Raw genomic sequence first — 15280 nt, forward strand, 5'->3', positions numbered from 1 at the left:
TGTCAAGCTCATTGAGGAACTCCCCAAGGGCACCTGGTGGGTGATAGATGACGAAAATGTTAAGCTTGAGTGGACAAGGGACAGGATTAATTCAAATGGACAGGTGAGGGAGAAAAGACAACTCCAGTTAGGAGAAATGAGTAGCTCTGTGCCACCACTGCAACAGCCAGATGCTCTTGGAGTATGAGAAAAAAAATCATGTTTAAATGGAAAGAGCAGCTGGAGTAGCAGTGTTCTCTGGGGTGATCCATGTCTCCATCAGGGCCAAAAAGTCAAGGGACTGAAGGGCAACATCAGCTGAAATTAACTTGTTGTTCTGGACTGCAGATTTGCAGTTCCAAATGCTGCCAGAGACCCGGAGTGCCACATGGGTTGTGCACAGGGGTCACTAAATTACAATGGTTGCAGCCAAGGGGTGAGGAGCAAACTGGAAAAGAGAACACAGTTGCCAAAGCCGCAAAAGACAAAAAAAGTAGGTAAAATACTTAATAAGTGAGAGCTTATCCTCAAACAATTCCGCAGAACGGTCTTAGTTTTGCCAATGAGACTGCCACTTACAGCTGCCGCTGAGAAACTAGGGGAGACTGAAGTACTAACACTAATTGCTAATTGCCTAGCAGAGGTGAAGAGCACACCTCCCTGTACTAATTGCTGATTGCCTAGGAAAGGAGAAACCACACCCCCTCCAATATAGTCACTGATTACCAAAACAAATCACAAATTGACCTGCCCCTTGATCCTGGTTAATGTGTCAACAATCATCTGCAAGTTATGAGCAGTTAACAGTTCACACACCAAGTATGCTACTGGGAAGACAGATATCAAGTAGACGGCCCTAGCCATAGCAAAAAGACAGTACTAGACAACAGATAAAGACACACATTTGATGTATTACTCCTGGAGATATCAGGAGTCCTCTAGCTATAGGATGAAGCAAATATCATTGTATGCAGATGTATTTATCTGAACCAGAACATTCTCAGTCATTTATTTTGCAACTGTTAGACACATGGAGCTGTATCATGATAAAGTGAATTGGAAGAAATAATGCCCATTGTTAAATATGACTTTTCATTTCAGTGGAAATCGACAAAGAGCCATATGAAAACCCTGGATGCATTGATACCATGCAATTTGGAGGAGGCCTATAAAATCCACTACTCTCCTTTACTGGATAAGATTGAATCCGATTTTCAGAGATGGAGAAATCAAATCAAATTTTAATTGTCACATACACATGTTTAGCAGATGTTATTGCGGTTGTGGCAAAATGCTTGTGTTTCTAGCTCCAACAGTGCAGTAATATCTAACAAGTAATATCTGACAATGTCACAACAATACACACAAATCTAAAGTACAGGAATGGAATTTAAGAATATATAAATCTTTGGATAAGCAATGTCAGAGCGGCATAGACTAAGACACACTCTCCCTATTTCTATGTTAGGTAGGGTCAACATAATCAAAATGAACATAGCCTTACCAGTTTCAATTCCATCCAACTTTAATGGAACTTTTTTTTTTTTACTTTACAACTTTAATTGGAATCGAAAAAAATCTAGAGTCAAATGTACTGTTTTACACATGTCTTTCAAAGCTGGAAGTCTTGGACTCCCTCATATGAAAATGTATTTCCTGGGACGCACAACTGCGTTCACTTAAACAATGGACAGCACACTATCCTTGTGAATGAAGGAGTAAATGTAATACCCTATGATTTAAAACATATTCACTACTTTGGGTCCAAGGATTTAAAGAAAATCCATTGATTTTCAATTCAATTTGTATTTGAGAAAACTGACATTACCTCCAGCATTTAATGACAATACCTTTATTAAGTTCTGGTTCCAAAGTGCCATCATGAATTTTGAGCATATTTATTATAACCGCTCTATTGTCATACAATCAATTACAAGATACATTTGTGTTGTCCAAAAATCTTTCAATTCTTACAACTGAGAAATCATATGCAATCACTTTAGTATCAAAAAAATACTGAGAGAAGCTGCCAAAGAAGTTGTTTGCCAAATTCTATCAAGGGTTGATTGAATCTGTACCTGATAGCTCAGAACCTATAAAGAAGAAATGGGAAATAGATCTCAAGGAAGAAACTGATGAGAAAATTGGTCACAGATATGTGTAAAATGTTCATTATAAGCTCCTACAACATAAAAACATAAATTATTGCAATTCAAGATAATCCATAGGATGTATTACACTCCTGCCAGAATGCATGTAATGTGCCAAGAAATGTCATATCTCTGTTAGAGATGCAAAAAACTATAAGGAACCCTATTACTCTCACGCCCTGACCTAAGTTATCTTTGTTTAGGCTATCATGAGTTGGATCCTAAATGATTTTCCAATTGTTTCGTTCTAAACAAAACCATACATCATTTTTAGTTCTGAACCAGTTAGAACCTCCCAAAAAAACTGTTGTTTATATTGTTCCTTTTTAAACCTCTGCAATAATTTTGATTTTAGCTCGACATTAAATTACACCAATGGGTAGAGCAGGCAAGCTACAATATATACAGTGGGGCAAACAAGTATTTAGTCAGCCACCAATTATGCAAGTTCTCCCACTTCAAAAGATGAGAGAGCCTGTAATTTTCATCATAGGTGCACTTCAACTATGAGAGACAAAATGAGGAAAAAAATCCAGAAAATCACATTGTAGGATTTTTTATGAATTTATTTGCAAATTATGGTGGAAAATAAGTATTTGGTCACCTACAAACAAGCACAATTTCTGGCTCTCACAGACCTGTCACTTCTTCTTTAAGAGGCTCCTCTGTCCTCCACTCGTTAACTGTATTAATGGCACCTGTTTGAACTTGTTATCAGTATGAAAGACACCTGTCCACAACCTCAAACAGTCACACTCCAAACTCCACTATGGCCAAGACCAAAGAGCTGTTAAAGGACACCAGAAACAAAATTATAGACCTGCACCAGGCTGGGAAGACTGAATCTGCAATAGGTAAGCAGCTTGGTTTGAATAAATCAACTGTGGGAGCAATTATTAGGACATGGAAGACATACAAGACCACTGATAATCCCTCTCGATCTGGGGCTCCACGCAAGATCCCACCCAGTGGGGTTAAAATGATCACAAGAACGGTGAGCAAAAATCCCAGAACCACACGGGGGGACCTAGTGAATGACCTGCAGAGAGCTGGGACTAAAGTAACAAAGCCTACCATCAGTAACACACTACGCCGCCAGGGACTCAAATCCCCCTGCTTAAGCCAGTACATGTCCAGGCCCGTCTGAAGGCCCGTCTGAAGTTTGCTAGAGAGCATTTGGATGATCCAGAAGAAGATTGGGAGAATGTCAAATGGTCAGATGAAACCAAAATATAACTTTTTGGTAAAAACTCAACTAGTCGTGTTTGGAGGACAAAGAATGCTGAGTTGCATCCAAAGAACACCATACCTACTGTGAAGCATGGGGGTGGAAACATCATGCTTTGGGGCTGTTTTTCTGCAAAGGGACCAGGACGACTGATCCGTGTAAAGGAAAGAATGAATGGGGCCATGTGTTGTGAAATTTTGAGTGAAAACCTCCTTCCATCAGCAAGGGCATTGAAGATGAAACGTGGCTGGGTCTTTCAGCATGACAATGATCCCAAACACACCGCCCAGGCAACGAAGGAGTGGCTTCGTAAGAAGCATTTCAAGGTCCTGGAGTGGACTAGCCAGTCTCCAGATCTCAACCCCATACAAAATCTTTGGAGGGAGTTGAAAGTCTGTGTTGCCTAGCAACAGCCCCAAAACATCACTTCTCTAGAGGAGATCTGCATGGGGGAATGGGCCAAAATACCAGCAACAGTGTGTGAAAACCTTGTGAAGACTTACAGAAAACATTTGACCTCTGTCATTGCCAACAAAGGTATATAAAAGTATTGAGAAACTTTTGTTATTGACCAAATACTTATTTTCCACCATAATTTGCAAATAAATTCATTAAAAATCCTACAATGTGATTTTCTAGAAAAAAAAATTCTCACTTTGTCTGTCATAGTTGAAGTGTACCCATGATGAAAATTACAGGCCTCTCATCTTTTTAAGTGGGAGAACTTGCACAATTGGTGGCTGACTAAATATTTTTTTGCCCCACTGTACATGCATTGGACAGACAAGTGCAGTGTACAGTAGGGTGTGTTATATAAATATTCATACACATAGCTCATATTATACAGCGCTAAGCTAATCCGCCTGACTCAAGTCATCTTATGTACCACTGCTAAAACCGGAACTAGCTCACACAGCCAGCAATAAAACTACCCCCTAACACTATCCCCTCAGCTTGTTGTCTTACGACCCCAGGAAACAAAGACATTCCATCGCATGAACACATACACCCAGCCATAGTAAACTGCCCCTCTACCTCACGAACCCCTGACACAAACATAAACAGTCTTCACCTCTTTTACTGGTCGGGTCCTCAGAACAGAAGACTGCTGTGCACCAATGGGGGCTTCTACTCTGGCTAGAGCGGGTCCGCCTCCAACCCTACGGGACCATTCAGAAGACGTCACGACAAGGCTATACCTACTTTATTCTAGGTATAAAAATGAATGTAACCTTTGTATAAGTCCTCTTTTTCACCTGACCCCTCATCGGGTTATATGAACTAGATCCGTGCACGATGTAGAACAAGATATCTTTGACCAATAAACGGCCTTTTTGATACACCTGATTCCACTCTGTCCAGCGTCGTTGATCTGCATTCCCTCTCCAGTATGAAACACTAACAGGTGCGAAATGCAACTGAAATTTCGCAGGTGAGGAGAGCACTGAGCATGAAGCACTGGGAATCTTGCTGTTATGACATCTGAATTAGGAAAATATAATTATACCTACAGAGGAGCGGCTTCTATGAGGAACTTTGAATGTCTTTGAACTTCAGAGAGTTGGCACAACTAACGTTGTACCAGAGCTAGCCCTTGATCATGACTCTGTTCAATTACATTACTGTCACGCCAGCTCCCGCACTTCCACCCTGCCGCTCGAGGGAGCCAGGCTCCTCAGCGTTGCACACTCCTGCCTTCCCCCTGTCACGCGCATCAGTGCTTATTGGACTCACCTGGACTCAATCAACGTTGTCATTACCTCCCCTATATCTATCTGGTTCCCCGCTCCGTTCGCTGCTCCAGAATTAATTGTCGTTTGTCATTGTTTTACCCGTGTGCCGATGTTGGTCTGTTGTCTGTTCTTGATTAAATGTTGACTCCCCATACCTGCGTCTCATCTCCAGCATCGGTCATTACAATTACATCTAATTCCGCCGAGTCGACGAGAGCTTGACCAGAGCTAACTAACAAGCTTTTGTGTGCAGAGGGGCACCAGAATCTCAAAAAAACACATCTTACCTTTTTGTAGTTAATAAATCCAATGTGAAACGTGATAACTATTGTATCCTTAACTCGCGTTGAAAGTTAATTAGATTCTCTAATTAAAAAATCTCTCTCCTAATTTCTGAAGCATGTGTGTAATGTCAGTAGCTACAGCCGACTATGCTTTAATGTTTGTTTTGTGGGACAAAAAAAATACTTGGAACATAAAACAAGGTTATTAACCAGTTGCCATGCTTTTAAATAATGAGTCTGTTCCAGAACAGTATAGACCACTTTCGTTCTGGTTCTGTTCCTCTAAAAATGTCATGATTTGATTTTTGGTTCTGTTCCATGAAACCGGTTCCAACCCATGGAGGCTACTGTGTTTTTGTGCGTTTATGGCCAGGTTGTGTTGTGGTTTGTATCGGATGTGGTGCTTGTGTTTTGTGTTTCTGTGTTTAGAAATTAAATATGTGTGTGAAATCTCTGCAGTGACAACATACCCTTGAGAGTGTGAGCTGCTGTCACTGCACATCTGGTCTGTGACAGACACCACAGATGAATGGGGTTTAATGGCTGATGTGTTCTACAACAAATCTGTAAAAATGTCTACACACTCCACACTCATCGAAACCACATCTGAGGCCTGTCAAACTACAGTAAATCAAGTTGGCTATGTTGGTCTCTTACCATTAATTTTATTCACTTCAAACTTTATTTTCATTGGTTTTACAGTCAGTTGAGGGAGTGCATTTAAGGATGCATCTCCCTTTTTGGGCCCGCGACCCCATTTTGATATCAAAATGTTTTTGCTATCCCACCATGTCAAAAAAAAAGAAGTGTAATCAACGGCCAATGTTTACTTTTTAAATTGGGGCTACGACGGTCTATTATAAATCAGTCTGACAGTACTTTTGGCAGTATTTCAAGCTGAAGGAAGTATGGTTTGAATTGACTGAAATGCATCAGAAAGGTATTGGGAAGTTCAGAAGATAATCAGGCAATCATTTTGTATGATCTTCTGTGTAGGGTGAACATCACCCCTAGTTTGGGAAATGCTGCGCACGTTTTAGTGGTTCAAGGAAAAATACATTACTTCAGTGGGAATGTTAATATTGTCCATTATAAATGGACAGAGTGCTATAATATGGAGACAGACTATGTACCATGTTTGATTCATGGTTGTTTTGCCTTCTACCCAAGTAATATTGTTTTTGTTTTATCTGCTGGATAACAGCCATTTGGGCTTAGTGTATGTGTGTGTGTTTGCCTGCTTGTGTGTTTCCTGAAACTTGAAAGTTTGAAGATGTTGCTGGATTGGGGGGCCTCCTGTGATTTGGCCGAGAACACAGAATCTGCGGCCCATCTGGAGCCATGGCGTCTCCACAAGTAAGCTTGTTTTCTGAATTATGGATGCAGCTCAATGGGCCTGTTTGGCTGGTAATTGGATAAGCCGAACAACACAAAAGTAACAAATTCATTCCCCATACAGCTCCATGTTAATGGAGCATTCCTATTGGTTCCCTCATATTGATAAACATGAATTCAAATACTCTTTTCTATGTGTCTTCATTGTGATTCCATGTACTCACTTTCTTTTTGAACTGAAGTGCGGAGTTGATCGTTTATTTGGGAAATAATGAAATCATAATACCGCTCTGCTCAACCATCTCCTAAAATGTCGCCCTGGGTGTAAAAAACGCAGTCTGAGAGTGTCTGACACAGTAAGATAGCCTCATCTGATTTGTGATGATATTGCGCCAACACTCCTTTGATGCTGTGCTTTGAATCGTGTCAGACAACACTATTTCTTAATAGGCTTATGTCCTTGATATCCTGGTGTCTGTCTGGGTCATATTACAACGCATAGTCTTCTCACCCTATCACACGTTCTCTCTGTCTCTCTCGCAGACATTATTTATGTCTTTCAGACGCTCTCTAATCACCCCCTTTCTCCTTCTCTCTCCTCGTCTGTCTCCGATTTCTTCATGTTTAAAGTGACAGTCTGGGATTCAAACGTAACTTTGTAAAACTTTTAAACGAACGACATATAGCTATTGATTCTCGAAGAATACTTATTTTGTTTATTTATTTAACTTTTATTTAACCAGGTAGGCTAGTTGAGAACAAGTTCTCATTTAGAACTGCGACCTGGCCAAGATAAAGCAAAGCAGTTCGACACATACAAAAGGTAGGTAATTTGGGTGGGCTATATACCGATTACCGATGGACTATGTACAGCTGCAGCGATCGGTTAGCTGCTCAGATAGCAGATGTTTAAAGTTGGTGATGGAGATAAAAGTCTCCAACTTCAGCGATTTTTGCAATTCGTTCCAGTCACAGTCAGCAGAGAACTGGAAGGAAAGGTGGCCAAATGAGGTGTTGGCTTTAGGGATGATCAGTGAGATACACCTGCTGGAGCGCATGCTACGGGTGGGTGTTGCCATCGTGACCAGTGAACTGAGATAAGGCGGAGCTTTACCTAGCATGGACTCGTAGATGACCTGGAGCCTGTGGGTCTGGTGACGAATATGTAACGAGGGCCAGCCGACTAGAGTATACAGGTCGCAGTGGTGGGTGGTATAAGGTGCTTTAGTAACAAAACTTGCATATGCCTCGTGAGCTTAGTTCCACTGTCTGAGTCCCTGATTGCCCCTTTTAATGCTATGTTGTCATTATCTTTCTATCAGGTGTACAGTATGATAAAGAACATACAGGGATAAATAAGGCTCTCTAACTTTTACAATCCAAACATCTCTTGCAGGCAAAGTTTGAATTCTGTACATGTTGTTCTCTGAATCCTAATGACACCCTGTAGTTATTTTGGAATAGCTCACTGGGGATATTGATATCACCTCGTTCTCATTTGATTGTTGCGGTTTTCATACAATATCTACAAACTTCAGGACTAGGACTATCAGACTTTGAGACTTCATGAATTTGTTGTAGTTTTAGTTCTTACAGCAACTTTGAGATTCCTTGTGTCATGAAGAGCCCTATAAAATATATATAATATTATTAGAAGTATTAGATTTAAATGCACTATTGTAAAGTGGCTGTTCCACTGGATGTCATAAGGTGAATGCACCAATTTGTAAGTCGCTCTGGATAAGAGCGTCTGCTAAATGACTTAAATGTAAATGTAAATGTATTATTATTATTATTATTTATCAAATATCACAGACATTGTTTATGCCAGCAGCAATGATTAGTGATCTCTATAGAGTAGATTTTTCTCTAGTCATGATTAATGTTAAGTATTTTTGTGGTGGCTCATTTTAAATACCATTTGCAGCCAAGACTCTTGGCTGGAAATAGTTGGCTGCAAACGGTTGACCGATCAGAATATGATTGCAATTTATCTCAGGTAGCACTGCATTCTTCTGTCCCATTCTTCAGCTTACTTGAGCTGCTAGGGAAGGTCATGGGTATGGCCTGGGAGCAAAGCAACCTGTGTGTGTGTCAAATCAAATCGTTATTTGTCACGTACAGAGTTCACACCAGGTATAATAGGTGCAGTGAAATAGTTATGTACTAGCTCTCTCAACATCGCAGTGTGTGTGTGTGTGTGTTCTGCCATTCCTCTGTTGTGTAAGAGTTCCAGGTAGGGCTCCCATATATCCGAGCACCACTGGTGCGTGGGAAGGCAGGGCAGCCAGGTTCAGTGATGGAGTGTTATAAATCAGCAAACCACAGACTCGGCTCCTGCTCAACTCTTCCCCCTGCAGACACAGGAGTGGTTGGGGTTTGATACAGGAAGACGGCTACAAGGACAACCAGCCTAAAATATTCACCATCACCTGAGTTTCAGTCCCTTAGGTTTGTTACTACTTTGGATTCCTCTGATCTGATTAAAGTGTGATCTCATGTTTAATTAATGCCGCTTACAGAACATAACATCATATAAGGAAGTGTAGTAGCAACATACTTTAAATAAGACGGTTTTGTTATTACAGTAGTATAATAAATGCAGCCATTTTTACTGCTTTTAGTTTTGTTAAGTGTATATTGTGTATATATATATATTTGGTGTGTATGGTAAATACAAACCGATTCATTATGTACGATAAGATTTATCTCTGTTTTTTTTAGCTGCCGTGTGTCAGACGGCGGACATGTTTTTTGTCTTGACATTGCAGTGGATATGCCAGTGGTTCCCTCCAGCCTCCCTCCCTCCCTCCCCTCTGCCCCTCTCCTGCCCTGCCTCTTCTCTGCCTTAATGGGGTATTGACAGCGAGTCTAGCCTGAGGACTCGAAACACGTTGTCAGATTGTACTCCGAGATTCCATTAGAATGCTCAGAGGTGATTCAGTAATTGAGTGATAATCTTGAAAGGTCTGTAAAAGTCCATTAGAAAAGAAGGGCACCTATTAACCTTTGTTGAAGCATGTGAGATGGTTTTTAATGAATGTCTATGACATGCCTGATAAGATCTTCATAAGGTCTCTTGAAAAGACTAGCCAGTCGATCTGTCTGTGGGGAGTATACAGGACACTTTGTTCCCACACGTTCCTTCCATCAATAGTCTTTCTGTTGTCCCTCGGTAGCCTGCGAGTCAAAGGCTTAGGTTTTTACTTCCATGGGTATTTACCTCAAAACATCTGAGCTGTTGATTTCAATCGCTTTCAAATGGGGCAACATGACTGACCAGCCAGTTTAAATGCCCCTTTAGTCTCTTTGTTACTCTGTGCAACATGAGACCAGGGAGTCACTGTTAATAACCAATTTGAGAATAAAGTGGGTTCGCACAACAGTAAGAGCTATTCGATGCCTACGGATCTTATCTAAACTGTGTCCAGTGTTAGGGTCCAGAAATAACACACAACTATTGTTGTAACAAGAGTGGCTGTTAGACAAACATCATCTCCTAAATGGAAAGATCCTGCCCTGGCAAAATAGAAACGGGTGAAGAAATTGCCTAGAGAAGTGCTGCTTCCTGATCCAAAGCACACCTCTCAGGCCTTGAGGGATGCCAACTGCCAAGGTTCAGCAGCAGAAGAGGTGAATTGGATCCTAGTTAAAGACATGCTCCGGAACTTTGACGACTAATAAGTATTTTTTAAACCTCCCACTGGATGTGTCAATGTGTAGTTCATACACTGCTCAACAAAATAAAGGGAACACTTAAACAACACAATGTAACTCCAAGTCAATCACACTTCTGTGAAATCAAACTGTCCACTTAGGAAGCAACACTGATTGACAATAAATTTCACATGCTGTTGTGCAAATGGAATTGACAACAGGTGGAAATGATAGGCAATTAGCAAGACACCCCCAATAAAGGAGTGGTTCTGCAGGGGGTGACCACAGACCACTTCTCAGTTCCTATGCTTCCTGGCTGATGTTTTGGTCACTTTTGAATGCTGGCGGTGCTTTCACTCTAGTGGTAGCATGAGACGGAGTCTACAACCTACACAAGTGGCTCAGGTAGTGCAGCTCATCCAGGATGGCACATCAATGCGAGCTGTGGCAAGAAGGTTTGCTGTGTCTGTCAGCGTAGTGTCCAGAGCATGGAGGCGCTACCAGGAGACAGGCCAGTACATCAGGAGACGTGGAGACGTGGAGGAGGCCGTAGGAGGGCAACAACCCAGCAGCAGGACCACTACCTCCGCCTTTGTGCAAGGAGGAGCAGGAGGAGCACTGCCAGAGCCCTGCAAAATGACCTCCAGCAGGCCACAAACGGTACGTCCACAGGTGGGGGTTGTGCTTACAGTCCAACACCGTGCAGGATGTTTGGCATTTGCCAGAGAACACCAAGATTGGCAAATTCGCCACTGGCGCCCTGTGCTCTTCACAGATGAAAGCAGGTTCACACTGGGCACATGTGACAGACGTGACAGATTCTGGAGACGCCGTGGAGAACGTTCTGCTGCCTGCAACGTCCTCTAGCATGACCGGTTTGGCGGTGGGTCAGTCATGGTGCGTGGGGGGGGTCGCACAGCCCTCCATGTGCTCACCAGAGGTAGCCTGACTGCCATTAGGTACCGAGATGAGATCCTCAGACCCCTTGTGAGACCATATGCTGGTGCGGTTGGCCCTGGGTTCCTCCTAATGCAAGACAATGCTAGACCTCATGTGGCTGGAGTGTGTCTGCAGTTCCTGCAAGAGGATGGCATTGATGCTATGGACTGACCCGCCCGTTCCCCAGACCTGAATCCAATTGAGCACATCTGGGACATCATGTCTCGCTCCATCCACCAACGCCACGTTGCACCACAGACTGTCCAGGAGTTGGTGGATGCTTTAGTCCAGGTCTGGGAGGAGCATGCCCAGGCATTGTAGGGAGGTCATACAGGCACGTGGGGGCCGCACACACTACTGAGCCTCAATTTTACTTGTTTTAAGGACATTGCATCAAAGTTGGATCAGCCTGTAGTGTGGTTTTCCACTTTAATTTTGAGTGTGACTCCAAATCCAGACCTCCATGGGTTGATAAATTTGATTTCCATTGATAATTTTTGTGTGATTTTGTTGTCAGCACATTCAACACTGTCAAGAAAAAATTATTTAATAAGAATATTTCATTCATTCAGATCCAGGATGTGTTATTTTAGTGTTCCCTTTTTTTGAGCAGTGTACATGTATAATCTACGAGCATAATTATTATTTTACCTCAATCAGCCACACAAATCCATAGTTTGAAAGCAACTGTTTTTCTAGATGCTGTTCTACACCATTTTCCCATACATTTCCCCCACATGGGACAGCCCAGTAGCAATTTGTGTTCTAGCCTATGAGCTTCAGCCCCTCGCCATTTCAATGACAGCTAGCAAGACACACACACGGAGAGAAAATACATGGTGTACATATCTGTACATATGTGATGTGGTACACAATTTTCAGGGACCACTTTTGTCTCGTGAGTCCTAATTTCAGAACCACTGGCTAAAAAGTACACAAAAGTACCAGAGAATCACTCTAACAGAAGCTCATAAAACACTCCTCTGAAAGCTAAATACACTACATAGCCAAAAGTATGTGGACACCTGCAAGTCGAACGTCTCATTCCAAAATCAGTTGGTCCCCCCTGTTGGAACATTGCTGCGGAGACTTGGTTCCATTCATCCACAAGAACATTAGTAAGGTCAGACACGGTAGGTTTCCAGATTCCAGATTTCCAGATCAAACATGTATTTTCTTTGCTTAATTTGACAAAACACAGAATCTAATTGAATGTAATGTATTGCAGCCCTCCAGTTCGTGGTTGACAGTGAGTATGATGCTTTCCAATTGATGTATATGTAAAAAATGTTTTGCAGCAATTAGACCTAGAACTTTCTTTGATATTGGTCACAAATATTTTCATTTCTCAAAAGACATAATCGTGGAGATAAATTCCTAAACACAATGACATAAAAGCACAGACATTATCCCAAAATGGTCTCAGTTTGTCACAGGACAGCAGCTTGCGTAATAGTGTTCCTTTTTGTTTTTTGCATTTCCAACATAATTATTTTTCTAGGTACATTACATACATTCTGTAATACATCTGCAGTAACTCCTATGGATTATCTTGAATTAAAATAATGTATGTCTAAGGTTGTAGGAGCAAATACACTGCTTGGCCAAAAGTAGGTGGACACCTGCTCGTCCAACATCTCATTCCAAAATCTTGGGCATTCATATGGAGTTGTTCCGCCCCTTTGCTGCTGTAACAGCCTCCACTTTTCTGGGAAGGCTTTCCACTAGATGTTGGAACATTGCTGCGGGGACTTGCTTCCATTCAGCCCCAAGAGCATTAGTGAGGTCGGGCACTGATTAGGCCTGGCTCGTGGTTGGCGTTCCAATTCATCCCAAAGGTGCTCGATGGGGTTGAGGTCAGGGCTCTGTGCAGGGCAGGTCACACCGATCTCAACAAACCATTTCTGTATGGACCTCGCTTTGTACATGGGGGCATTGTCATGATGGAACAAGAAAGGGCCTTGCCCAAACTGTTGCCACAAAGTTGGAAGCACAAAATCGTCTAGAATGTCATTGTATGCTGTAGCGTTAAGATTTCCCTACACTGGAACTAAGGGGCCTAGCCCGAACCATAAAAAACAGCCCCAGACCATTATTCAACCTCCACTAAACTTTTCAAATCAAATCACATGTTATTTGTCACATGCGCCAAATACAACAGGTGTAGACCTTACAGTGAAATTCTTATAAGCCCTTAACCAAAGATGCAGTTCAGGAAATAGAGTTAAGGAAATATTTACTAAATAAACTAAAGCAAAAATAATGTATCAAAAGGTAACACAAGAAAATTACATAACGATAACGAGGCTATATACAGGGGACACCGGTTCCGAGTCAATGTGCGGTGATAGTTGAGGTAAGTGACTATGCATAGAGCATTGGGGCTGGTAGCGTTCTCCTGGCATCCGCCAAACCCAGATTTGTCCGTCGGACTGCCAGATGGTGAAGCGTGATTCATCACTCCAGAGTCCAATGGCGGTGGGCTTTACACCACTCCAGCCGATGCTTGGCATTGTGCATGATGATCTTAGTCTTGTGTGCAGTTGCTTGGCCAGCGACTCCTGTGGCGGGCCGGGCGCAGTGCACGCTAACTAGGATGCCAGGTGCACAGTGTTTCCCCCGACATTGGTGCATCTGGCTTCCGGGTTGGATGTGCGCTGTGTTAAAGAAGCAGTGCTGCTTGGTTGGGTTGTGTATCGGAACACGCATGGCTTTCGACCTTCGTCTCTCCCGAGCCCGTACGGGAGTTGTAGCGATGAGTCAAGATAGTAACTACTAACAATTGGATACCACGAAATTGGGGAGAAAAGGGGTTAAAATTTCAAAGAAAATAAAAAGTTAAAAAAGGATATCCCTACCGGCCAAAACCTCCCTAACATGGACGACGCTAGGCCAATTGTGCTTCGCCCCAACAACCTCCCGGTCACGGCCGGCTGCGACAGAGCCTGGGCTCAAACCCAGAGTCTCTGGTGGCACAGCTAGCACTGCGATGCAGTGCCTTAGACCACTGCGCCACCCGGGAGGTCCTGCCAGCTGATTTTTACACGCTACTCGCTTCAGCACTCAGCGGTCCTGTTCTGTAAGCTTGTGTGGCCTACTACTTTGCGGCTGAGCCGTTGTCGCTCCTAGACGTTTCCACTTCACAATAACAGCCCTTACAGTTGACCGGGGAAGCTCTAGCAGGGCTGACTTGTTGGAAAGGTTCTATCCTATGACGGTGCCACGTTGAAAGTTATTGAACGTCACTGAGCTCTTCAGTAAGGCCATTCTACTGCCAATACTTCTGGCCCCTCGTTGAACACTGTGTTAACTAACCTCCAGACGAGCTTCAATGCCATAGAACTCTCCTTCTGTGGCCTCCAACTGCTCTTAAATGCAAGTAAAACTAAATGCATGCCATTCAATCGATCACTGCCCGCACCTGCCCGTCCGTACAGCATCACTACTCTGGACGGATCTGACTTAGAATACGTGGACAACTACAAATACCTAGGTGTCTGGTTAGACTGTAAACTCTCCTTCCAGACTCGCATTAAGCATCTCCAATCCAAAACTAAATCTAGAATCGGCTTCCTGTATCGCAACAAAGCATCCTTCACTCATGCTGCCAAACATAGCCTCGTAAAACTGACCATCCTACCAATCCTCGACTTCGGCCGATGTCATCTATAAAATAGCCTCCGACACAAATTGGATACAGTCTATCACAGTGCCATCTGTTTTGTCACCAAAGCCACATATACTACCCACCACTGCGACCTGTACTCTCTCATTGGTTGACCCTCGCTTCATACTCCGGCGCCAAACCCACTGGCTACAGTGGTCTCTGCTAGGTAAATCCCCGCCTTATCTCAGCTCACTGGTCACCATAGCAGCACCCACTCGTGGAACACGCTCCAGCAGGTATAGCTCACTGGTCACCTCCAAAGCCAATTCCTCCTTTGGTCATCTTTCCTTCCAGTTCTCTGCTGCCAA

The 15280-nt window shown here is 42.9% G+C and overlaps 1 long non-coding RNA gene across 1 annotated transcript; it reads right to left on the reverse strand.

The window, feature by feature from the left end:
- Positions 1–1894: 1894 nt before the first annotated feature.
- Positions 1895–5073, reverse strand: LOC124039204. Its single transcript, XR_006839522.1, has 3 exons — positions 4614–5073; positions 4430–4517; positions 1895–2072 (listed from the first exon to the last, which is right to left on the reverse strand). It is a non-coding gene; the product is annotated as an uncharacterized LOC124039204 (long non-coding RNA).
- Positions 5074–15280: the final 10207 nt, after the last annotated feature.

Source organism: Oncorhynchus gorbuscha, linkage group LG07, assembly GCF_021184085.1.
Source record: "Oncorhynchus gorbuscha isolate QuinsamMale2020 ecotype Even-year linkage group LG07, OgorEven_v1.0, whole genome shotgun sequence".
Classification (NCBI taxonomy): Eukaryota; Metazoa; Chordata; class Actinopteri; order Salmoniformes; family Salmonidae; genus Oncorhynchus; species Oncorhynchus gorbuscha.